Below are 11686 nucleotides of genomic sequence, written 5' to 3' on the forward strand. Positions count from 1 at the left end.
TGCAAGCCATCGCCATCCAAGGAAAAAGACTCTCACTGTCCACCATATGTAACCCTCTGATTATCTTGTATGTCTCAATTATGTCACCTCTCAACTTTCTTCTCTCTAACGAAAATAGCCTCAAGCCCCTCAGCCTTTCCTCGTAAGACCTTCCCTCCATACCAGGCAACATTCTAGGAAATCTCCCATGAACCCTTTCCAAAGCTTCCACACCTTCCTATAATGCGGTGACCAGAACTGCACGCAATACTCCAATTGTGGCTGCACCAGAGTTTTGTACAGCTGCAGCATGATCTCATGGTTTCAAAACTCAATCCCTCTACCAATAAAAGCTAACACACCAAATGCCTTCTTAACAATCCTATTAACCTGGGTGGCAACTTTCAAGGATCTACATATCTGGACACTGAGATCTCTCTGCTCGTCTACACTACCAGGAGTCTTACCATTAGGCCAGTACTCTGCATTCCTGTTACTCCTTCCAAAGTGAATAAAGAATATTAGCATTAGTATTACCTCACTTTTCCACATTAAACTCCATTTGCCACCTCTCAGCCCAGCTCTGCAGCTTATTCATATCCCTCTGTAAACTCCAACATCCTTCATCACTATCCACAACTCCAGCGACCTTAGTGTCATCCGCAAATTTATTAAGCTATCCTTCTAAGCCCTCATCCAGGTCATTTATAAAAATGACAAACAGCAGTGGACCCAAAACAGATCCTTGCAGCACACCACTAGCAACTGAATTTCAGGACGAATATTTCCCATCAACCACCACCCTCTGGCTTCTTTCAGCTAGCCAATTTCTGATCCAAACCGCTAAATCACCCTCAATCCCACATTTCCATCCTTTGTGCAATAGCCTTATCAAATGCCTTACTGAAATCCATATACACCACATCAACTGCTTCACCCTCATCCACCTGCTTGGTCACCTTCTCAAAAAGCTCAATAAGGTTTGTGAGGCACAACCGACCCTTCACAAAATCATGTTGACTATCTCTAACCAACTTATTCCTTTCTAGATGATTATAAACCCTTACTCTTATAATCCTTTACAACACTTTACCCACAACCGTAGGTTTAAGGTGAGAGGAAAAAGACTTAAAAGGGACCTGAGGGGTAGCTTTTTCATACAGAGAGTGGTACACATATGGAATGAGCTGCCATAGGAAGTGATGGAGGCAGCTACAATCCCAGCATTTAAAAGGCATCTGGATGGGCACATGAATAGAAAAGGTTTACAGGGGTATGGGCTAAATGCTGGCAAATGGGACTAGATTAATTTAGAGTATCTGGTCGGCATGGAAGACTCTGTTTCCATGTTGCAAAACTCTATGACTCTGTAAAATAAAAAAAAATTAAATCCGATAAACTATACTGGAAGATCAAACCCAAAGGCTCAGCCATCTCCTCTCTGGCTTCCTAGAGAATCCTCAGATAAATCCCACCCAGCCCAGGGGACTTATCTATTTTCACACTTCACAGAATTGCTAACACCTCCTCCTTGTGAACCTCAATCTCATCTAGTCTAGTAGTGTGTATCTCTGTATTCTCCTCGACAACATTATCTTTTTCTCGTGTGAAAAAGTGTGAATACTGATGAAAAATATTCATTTAGCGCTTCCCTTCTCCTCTGACTCCACACACAACTTCTCACTACTATCCTTGATTTGCCCTAATTTTACTTTAGATTAGATTAGATTAGATTAGATTAGATTAGATTAGATTAGATTCTTCTTGACAAGAGATTCAACTTCCTTAGTAAACCACGACTCCTGTGCTCAACAACTTCCTCCCTGCCTGACAGGGACATACTTATCAAGGACCTGCAGTAGCTGTTCCTTGAGTAATCTCCACATTTCAATTGTGCCCATCCCCTGAAGTTTCCTTCCCCATCCTATGCATCCGAAATCTTGTCTAATCATATCGTTTCCCCCTAGCTATAACTCTTCCCCTGTGGTATATACCTATCCCTTTTCCATCACTACAGTAAATATAACCAAATCATGGACACTATCACCAAAGTGTAGTGAGGTCAGAAACAAGGTCCTACCTCCAAATCTAACACCTGGCCAGGTTCATTCCCCAGTACCAAATGTAATGTGGCCTCGCCCCTTGTTTGCCTGTCCACATACTGTGTCAGGAAACCCTCCTGCACACATTGGACAAAAACTGACCCACGTAAAGCACTTGAACTATAGTATTCCCAGTCAATATTTGGAAAGTTAAAGTCCCCCACACAACTATCCTGTCACTCTCACTCCTATCCAGAGTCATCTTTGTTATCCTATTCTCTACACCTCTGGAACTACTCAGAGGCCAATAGAAAACTGCCAAGAGGGTGACCTCTCCTTTCCTGTTTCTAACCTCAGTAGATGAGTCCTCAAAATGTCCTTTCTGCCACCGTAATACTGTTCTTGATTAACAATGCTACACCTCTCCCTCTTTTACCATATTCCCTGTTCTCACTGAAACATTTAAATTCCAGAACTGGCAACAATCATTCCTTCCCTGTTCTACTCAAGTCTCCGAAATGGCCACAACATTGAAATCCAGGTACCAACCCATGCTGCAGGTTCAGCCGCCTTATTCCGGATGCTCCTGGCATTGAAGTAGACACACTTCAAACCAATTTCTTGTTTGCTGGTGCCCTCTTGCGACCTTGAAACCTTGTTTCTGACCTCACTACACTCCACCTCCTGCATAATCGAACTACAATTTAGGTTCCAATCTCCTTTGCTGAATTAGTTTAAACCCTCCTGTAGAGCATAAGCAAGTTTCCCCCCCGCAGGATATTGGTACTCTTCTGGTTCAGGTATAGGCCATTCTCTTTGTAGAGGTCCCACCGACCTCAGAAAGAGCCCCAATTATCCAGGAGTCCAAAATCATTGAGAGCATTTAAATGGTCATTGGATAGATATATGAATGAAAATGCAATAGTGTAGGGTAGATGGGCTTCATAGAACATAGAAGAATACAGAGCAGTACAGGCCCTTTGGCCCTCGATGTTGCACCGATCCAAGCCCACCTAAACTACACTAGCCCACTATCCTCCATATGCCTATGGTTTCATAGGTCGGCGTGACATTGAGGGCCGAAGGACCTGTACTGTGCTGTAATGTTCTATGCTGGAATTATTTCAAACCAGTCTCATTGCAGATTTCTGAAATATAGATTCAGTCCCTTTACTCCAACAGCACCCTCATAGTCAACCAAACTTTAGTGAAGGATAACCGCAATTTCCACAGTGAAGGCACAATTATAATTGGTTTCTGACTGTTATTCTGAGTTAACATCTCTTCCTAAGAGCCTTAAATGAACTACTAACTCAACTCACTTACTAATAAAATACGACTTCCGTAAACTGATGTCTTCAACAGCCTTTTTGCGTGTTTCTCCTCCTGACTCAACAGCCTCTTTTTCTGGATTTTTGATCTTTGCAACTCAGAACACATAACACCCATTCCTGACTCTTCAACATCTAATATCAGCACCTCTGCCACTAAGGACCTCATAGAGATGTACAGCATGGAAACAGACCCTTCGGTCCAACCCGTCCTTGCCGACCAGATATCCCAATCCAATCTAGTCCCACCTGCCAGTACCCAGCCCATATCCCTCCAAACCCTTCCTATTCATAGACCCATCCAAATGTCTTTAAAATGTTGCAATTGTACCAGCCTCCACCACTTCCTCTGCAGGAGGGTTTAAACTAATTCAGCAAAGGAGATTGAGGAAGGATGGATGTGAGGAAGGATGTGGCAGGTTACAGCAGGATATAGAGAAGCTGCTGAGCTGGGCAGAAAGGTGGCAAATGGAATTCAATGTAGCTAAGTGTGAGGTGATTCACTTTGGGAAGAATAACAAAAAGATGGGGTACTGGGCTAATGGTCGGATACTTGGTAGTGTGGATGAGCAGAGGGATCTTGGTGTCCATGTACACAAATCTCTGAAAGTTGCCACCCAGGTAAATAGTGCGGTGAGGAAGGCATATGGCGTACTGGCTTTTATTGGTAGAGGAATTGAGTTCCGGAGTCCTGAGGTCATGATGCAGTTGTATAAAACTCTGGTGCGGCCGCATCTGGAATATTGTGTGCAGTTTTGGTCGCCATACTATAGGAAGGACGTGGAGGCACTGGAAAGGGTGCAGAGGAGGTTTACCAGGATGTTGCCTGGTATGGAAGGAAGATCGTATGAGGAAAGACTGAGACACTTGGGGCTGTTTTCATTAGAGAAAAGAAGGTTTAGGGGTGACTTGATTGAGGTGTACAAGATGATTAGGGGGTTAGATAGGGTTGACAGTGTGAACCTTTTCCCGTGTATGGAGTCGGGTATTACAAGGGGGCATAGCTTTAAATTAAGTGGGGTAGATATAGGACTGAAGTTAGGGGTAGGTTCTTCACTCAGTGAGTCGTAAGTTCATGGAATGCCCTGCCAGTAGCAGTGGTGGACTCTCCCTCTTTATGGGCATTTAAGCGGGCATTGGATAGGTATATGGAGGATAGTGGGTTAGTATAGGTTAGGTGGGCTTGGATCGGCGCAACATCGAGGGCCAAAGGGCCTGTACTGCGCTGTATTCTTCTATGTTCTATGTTCTATGAACCTAAATTGTAGTTCGATTATACAGGAGGTTGAGTGTAGTGAGGTCAGAAACAAGGTTTCAAGGTCGCAAGAGAGCACCAGCTCATTCCATACACATACTACCCTCTGCGTGAAAAAGTTGCCCCTTCCGTCTCTTTTATATCTTTTCCCACGAACTTTAAACCTATGCCCTCCAGTTCTGGACTCCCTGACCCCAGGGAAAAGACTTTGTCTATTTATCCTATCCATGCCCCTCATAATTTTGTAAACCTCTATAAGGTCACCCCTCAGCCTCCTACACTCCAGGGAAAACAGCCCCAGCCTGTTTAGCCTCTCCCTATAGCTCAGATCCTCCAACCCTGGCAACATCCTTGTAAATCTTTTCTGAACCCTTTCAATTCTCACAACATCTGAACTAACTTGCTCTGAGCTGGCCTCTGTCAGAATTAATCTGTGTCTGTGCCTTTCTGGGTTGTAAACCTCAATTATCTCCCCAGGCAACTTGCAAGCTATTTAGCTAAAGGTCACACAATTACTTAGAAATGTTGTTTTAAACACACTATTCATAGAAATGAGTTAATAATCCTTTTGAAAGGGAAACAAATCTGGAAAATCTTTCTGGAAAAGACAAATTTAACGTTAATAATTGACCCAAAAGTTACAAGAGGTTTTGGGTTCTGATGTGGGCTCAGAAAATATGATTGCCAAAGCATCAGAGTTCACCCTGGTCTCATAACGGTCTGTAAATAAGGATAAAGACCAGGAATTGCCTCAGCTAAGTGATTTTAGATGCCCTGAGGCCAAATTGAGGTCTCGTTCTAGGTCTTGTATTTCAGCCTGGAGCAGCAGTCTCCCATTGTAGTGGCGTTGTCCCAGACGGGCAGTCTTGGCTTGGCATTGTGGTCTCCAGGTTTGGCGGTCTTGTCCTGGTGTGAAGGTCTTAGAATCATAGAGTACTACAGCATGGAACCAAGCCCCTAGGCCCAAACTGGTCCAGGGCGACCAAAACGTCCATTCACGCTAATCCCATTTCCCTGTACTTAGCCCATATCCTTCTAAACTTACCTATCCATGTATTTGTCCAAACTCCTTTTAAACGTCGGTAATGTATCCGCCTCAATCAGCTCTGCTGGCAGCTCATTCCATATGTGTACACCCTCTGTGTTAAAAAGTTGCCCTCAGATTCCCTTTTATTCTTTCCCTTCTAACCTTAAACTGATGCCATTGTTCTTGATTCCCCAACCCTGGGAAAAAGACTGAGTGCATTCACCCTATCCATGCCTGTCATGATCTTATACACTTCTATAAGATCCCCCCTCAATCTACTATGCACTAAAGAAAAGTCCTAGCTTGACAACCTCTCCCTGTAACTCAGACCGTCTTGTCGGTGTGGAGGTCTTCTTTGGCAGTGGCTTCCAGATATTCCAGTGTTCGTTGTCTTAATTGACTTTCCCTGAAATGAAATTGATTTAAGATGAACTCTGTCTTAATGTTTTTTCTTTTTTTATCCTTAGCTATGCTTTCTGTCATTAATACAGGTGGCATGGTATGGCAACTTATAAAACAACTTTTTTTTTAGTAAAAATACAGGTTACAATAAATTGCTATTTTTACTGCATTCAGTTCTCTCTGAATGCAACCAGCAGTATCAGACTTGATTCAGGCTGACACTGTCACAACAGTACCAGTGGAATGCTCGACTGACAACATACTGGAGTTATAGAGTTGTACAGCGTGGAAACAGACCCTCGGCCCAACTCATCCATGCCGACCAGACATCTCAATTTGACCTCATCCCGTTTGCCTGCATTTAGACCATATCCTTCTAAACCTTTCCTATTCATGTAACCATCCAGATACATTTTAAATGATATAATTGTACTGGTCTCCAACACTTCTCTGGCAGCTCATCCATATACACACCACTCTCTACATGAGAAAGTTACTCCTTAGGTCCCTTTTAAATCTTTCCTGTCTTACCTTAAACCTGTGCCCTCTAGTATTGAACTCCCATACCCTGGGAAAAAGATGTTGGCTATTTACCCTATCCATGGCCCTCAGGATTTTATAAACCTCGATAAACCTTAGACTTCTTTACATCATGGAAAAAAGCCACAGTCCAAGCAGCCTCTCCCTATAACTCAAACCGTCCAGTCCAGGTAACATTCTTGTGAATCTACTCTGTATCTTCTCAAGTTTAACAACGTCTTTCCTCTAGCGGGGAGACCAGAACTGTATGCAATATTCTAAAAGTGGCCTCACCAATGTTCTGTACAGCTGCAACATGATATCCCAACTTCTATACTCAATGTTCTGACCAATGAAGGCAAGTGTACCAAATATCATCTTCACCACTCTGCCTACTTGCGACTCCACTTTCAAGAAAGTATGAACCTGCACCCCAACATCTCTTTGTTCAGCAACGCTCCTCAGGACCCATTAAGTGTATAAGTCCAGTCCTGGTTTGCCTTACCAAAATGCAACATGTCACATTTATCTAAATGAAACTCTATCTGTCATACCTTGGACCCATTGACCCATCTGATCAAGGTCCCATTGTACTCTGAGGTAACCTTCTTCACCAACAGTTTTGGTGTCAAATGCAAACTTACTAACCTTGACTCCTGTATTCACATGCAAATCATTTACAATAATGACAAAAAACAGTAGACCTAGCACTGATCCTTGTGCTGCATCACCTAAATGGGATGCTAGTGAAACAGGTCAGTTGGTAAATTATCTTGTTGCTGCTCTGTGGGATTTTGCCATGCACACATTTGGCTGCTGCTTTTCCCTCATTCCAACAGCGACTACATTTCAAAATGTATTAAATTGGTTCTAGTGAGCTTCAGCAATTGCCAAGGTCATAAAAGCTTCTGTGTGTTTTCTTAAACACAGCATCAGCAACTGCCTGATTCTTGACATCCTATAATTTCCCACACGAAGACATTGCTTCTGCACTGTATTTATAGTCAGATTACATGGCAAGGTAACCAAAACCAACCTACTGTTAGTGGCTAAGAACTGTTGCATTTGATAATAACTTTCAGTAAATGTGTTATATATTGTATGTATTTTTAACAACAAATTAGTTCTAATACAAAACTGTCTGTGTGTGCAATTTAACAATAACACTTAGAATATCGCCATTTGATTTCAAATATTTTTTGATTAAACATGAATTGTTTTTAGTGAGACCTGAATATTTTTCATAGTTTTACCCAGTCATATACTATTTATAGCACAGAAACATGCCTTTCATCTAGCAGACCCACAAGCATTCTGTCATTTCTTTTTAACCCCATCAACATATCCGTCTATTCCTTTTCTCCCTCGTACGTATCTAACATGTTTTTAAGCACGTATACATTACTCATTTCAAATACATCCTGTAGGAGCAGGTTCATTTTCAGTCCACAGGCAATAATGTTAATACAGTAAAATAAAACACAAACTGCAGATGCTGGAAATCTAAAACAAAAGTACAAATTGCTGGAGAAACTTAGTTGGTCTGGCAGCATCCGCGTAGGGATAAAAACAGAGTTAATGTTTTTAGTCCAGTGACTCTTCTTCATAACATTTCAAGCCCTGTTAACTCTAATTTCTCTCCACAGATGCTGGCTGAGCTGCTATTTCTCCAGCAATTTCTGCTTTTATTTATGATTAATACAGTAATCACTGGGGTCTTTAATCTGTATCCAAACTTGTAAGTGTTCAAGCAAAGTATAAAAGATGTTTTTTTTCTAATCAATATATCAATGATCTAGCTTGAGAACAGATTATTTTGGACTGATATTAAGCAATACAAAACAAATTACAGTAAAGGGATACTGAGAGTAATCAGAATTTGATGGAATTCAACATTGTGTTTGTAAATGATTTAGCTCAATCTGAAACCAGGGATTTAATGCCTACATATCTTTTAAATCTAAATAAAGCTCACAAACTACACAGATATGAGGACTGAGGGGCTAAGATAGTTTTGGAAACTATATTAGGAGATGAAATAAGAACAGAAAGTGCTGGAAGCTCTCAGCAAGATTTGGATGAGAATTTCAGAAACATCATGAAGGACATAGATAAGATGATTGGCAAAGGTCTTTTCCCTAGAGTAGGGGAGTTAAAAATTAGAGGGCATGATTCTGAAGTCAGAGGAGAAAGATTTAAAAGGGACCTGAGGGGCAATACTTTCATACACTGGGTGAATCGCGTGTAGAATAAACTGCCAGAGGAAGTGGTAGATGCAGCCACAATTTCAGCTTTTAAAAGATATTTGGACAGATACAGGAAAGGTTTAGAGGGATATGGGCCAAAAGGAGGCAAATGGATTTGTTTGTTTAATTTTGGAAACTTGGTCGGCAATGAGTCCTTATGACTCTATAAACTCTTTTCTATGCTGAAGAAGTCATTTGACACTATACATTATCTCTGTTTCTCCCTGCACAGACCAGAGTTTCCCCAGTACACTCCACTTTACCTTATATCAGAAGATTGGTTACAATGGCTATCATTTAAGAAAACTGATTCATAATTTGTAACAAATATATTTTCCTATAAAATGGCAGGAAAATGTGTTATAACAGTGGCTAAAAAGAGAATTAAGTGATTGTGTTTGATCAAAGAACAGGTTCATAGTGTTGCCAGAAAGTGTAGTGAGTCTGAGGATTCAGGGCATTTTACAGTTCAACAATGTAAGAAGACATTGATAGAGAAAAAAAAATATCAGTGCAGACTACAGCAGTACATAAATGCAGCATGTAAATGTGTGTGCGTGTGGGAGCGCGTGCGTGTGCACGTGTGTAAACATGAGAAGTTTACAGGAAGTCAAAGTGATCCAATTACAGATGGAGAAATGAGAAATTGTAATTCTGTGTAAGGAACTGACAAAGATTTTAAATAAATACCTTATTTCTGTCTTCATTGTAGAAGTGATAAAAGAAATTTCAGAAATACTGAAATACGCAGAAATACTGTGTTCCGAAAGCTAGTGTGTTTCCAATTAAACCTGTTGGACTATAACCTGGTGTTGTGTGATTTTTAACAGAAATACTGAGAATGAGAAGTTGAAGAAATTAGTACAAGAAACAGGACTAGGGAATTAATGGGACTAAGTGCAGATAAATTGCCTAGACCCGAAGACCTCCATCCAAAGATTTCAAAGTAGCAGTGGCAGAGATAGGGATAGCTTTCCCAAGCTCCTTAAACTCTAGAATAGCCCCAGGAATTGGAAAACACCAAATATAACTGCCACTGTTTAAGAGAAGAGGGAGAGAGTTAGTGAGGCCAGTCTGCCTGGTATCAGTAATATGTGAAACAGTAGACTATTATTAGCCAAGCAATCACACAGCACTTAGAAAATCATGCCAATTCAGCAGAATTAACACAAATCTATGTGTTCGACAAAAGCATTATTTTTTGGATATGCAACTACAAGGAATGCTATGGGGGAACTAGTGGATGCAGTGTGTTTGAATTTTCAAAAAGCAGTCAGATAAATTCTACACAAGTGATTATGGAAATGAGAGCAATATTTTAGCTTGGTTTGAGAATTGGTGAATGGACAGAAAACACAGATGAGAAGTCACAGAGTCATACAGCATGAAAACAGACCCTTCAGTCCAACATGTCCATACTGATCAAGTTTCCCAAACTAAATTAATTAATTAGTTAATCCCATTTGTCTGCATTTGGCCCATTTTCCTCTAAACTCTACCTATTCATGTACCCATCCAAATGCCTTTTAAATGTTATAACTGTATCTGCATCTACCACTTCCTCTGGCAGTTCGTTCCACATATGAACCACCCTCTGTGTGAAAACGTTGTCCCTCAGGTCCCTTTTAAATCTTTCCCCTCTCACCTTAAAAAATGTCCTCTAGTTTTAAACTCACCTACCCTAGGGGAGTTATTCACCTTATCTAAGCCCCTCATGATTTTATAAACATCTGTAAGGTCACCTCTCAAACTCTGACACATCCAGTGAAAGAAATCCCGCCTATCCAACCTCTTCTCATAATTTAAACCCTCCAGTCCAGATAACATTCTTGTAAATCTTTTCTGTATCCTCTCCAATTTAATAATATCCTTCTGTTGCAGGGCAACCAGAACTGTACACAAATTAAATGGACATTTCAGGGTTGGCAGCTGTAACCAGCAAGTTCCACATGAATCAATATTTAGGCCTGAAGTATGAAAACATAGTCATAAAGATCACAGCACAGAAAAAGATTCTGGCCACAGTATCTGCACTGCTGAAAGACAACCACCTAATTCTGTTCTAATCCCCTATTCCAGTCTTAGTCCATAGTCCTGGATGTCTAATCTATGCTTCTGCCTCATGCATAGTACCTAATGCTTAATCTATGCTTACATCCGAGAGAATATGGGATGAGGGGAATGTCCTGAGGGCAAGTAAGAAGACTTGTTCCAAATTCTCTTGGGTTTAAAGAATGAGTGTTGAAAGATATAAATTTCTGACAGATCTGACAGGGGAGATAGATGCCGGGGAATCGAGAACATGGGCTCATACATTTGGAATAAGGAATCAACCATTTAGGACTGAGACCAGAAGAAATTTCTTCATGTAGACAGGGTGGTAGACCCTTGAACATCTCTGTCCCAGAGATTCATGGATGTCATTGAGTATATTAAAGGCAGAAATTAATCAACTTTTAGTTGCTGAAGACATGTTGTGTTAAGGTAGATCAGCCATGATTTTGTCAAATAAAGGAGCAGGTTCAGAGGGGTAAACATGGGGCAGCACCACGGAGGAGGAGAATGAGAGGTTATTCCTGATGAAGGGCTTATGCCCGAAACGTCAATTCTCCTGCTCCTCAGATACTGCCTGACCTGCTATGCTTTTCCAGCAACACACTCTCGACTCTGACCTCCAGCATCTTCAGCCCTCACTTTCTCCTTAAAGTGGTAAATGCCTACTCCAACTCCTATTTAGAGTCATAGAGATGTACAGCGTGGAAACAGACCCTTCGGTCCAACCTGTCCATGCCGACCAGATATCCCAACCCAATCTCGTCCCACCTGCCAGCACCCGGCCCATATCCCTCCAAACCCTTCCTATTCATATATCCATCCAAATGCCT

The 11686-nt window shown here is 41.3% G+C and overlaps 1 protein-coding gene across 1 annotated transcript in view; it reads left to right on the plus strand.

Moving 5' to 3' along the window:
* Nucleotides 1-1580: 1580 nt before the first annotated feature.
* LOC122562890 (glutathione hydrolase 1 proenzyme-like) overlaps nucleotides 1581-11686 on the plus strand; it is a 102140-nt gene continuing 92034 nt past the window's right edge. Inside the window, exon 1 of the mRNA XM_043716215.1 lies at nucleotides 1581-1585. The gene's annotated coding sequence lies outside the window, so the exon portion shown is untranslated. The remainder of the gene's footprint in view (nucleotides 1586-11686) is intronic.

This window comes from Chiloscyllium plagiosum, chromosome 25, assembly GCF_004010195.1.
Source record: "Chiloscyllium plagiosum isolate BGI_BamShark_2017 chromosome 25, ASM401019v2, whole genome shotgun sequence".
In the NCBI taxonomy this organism is placed as follows: Eukaryota; Metazoa; Chordata; class Chondrichthyes; order Orectolobiformes; family Hemiscylliidae; genus Chiloscyllium; species Chiloscyllium plagiosum.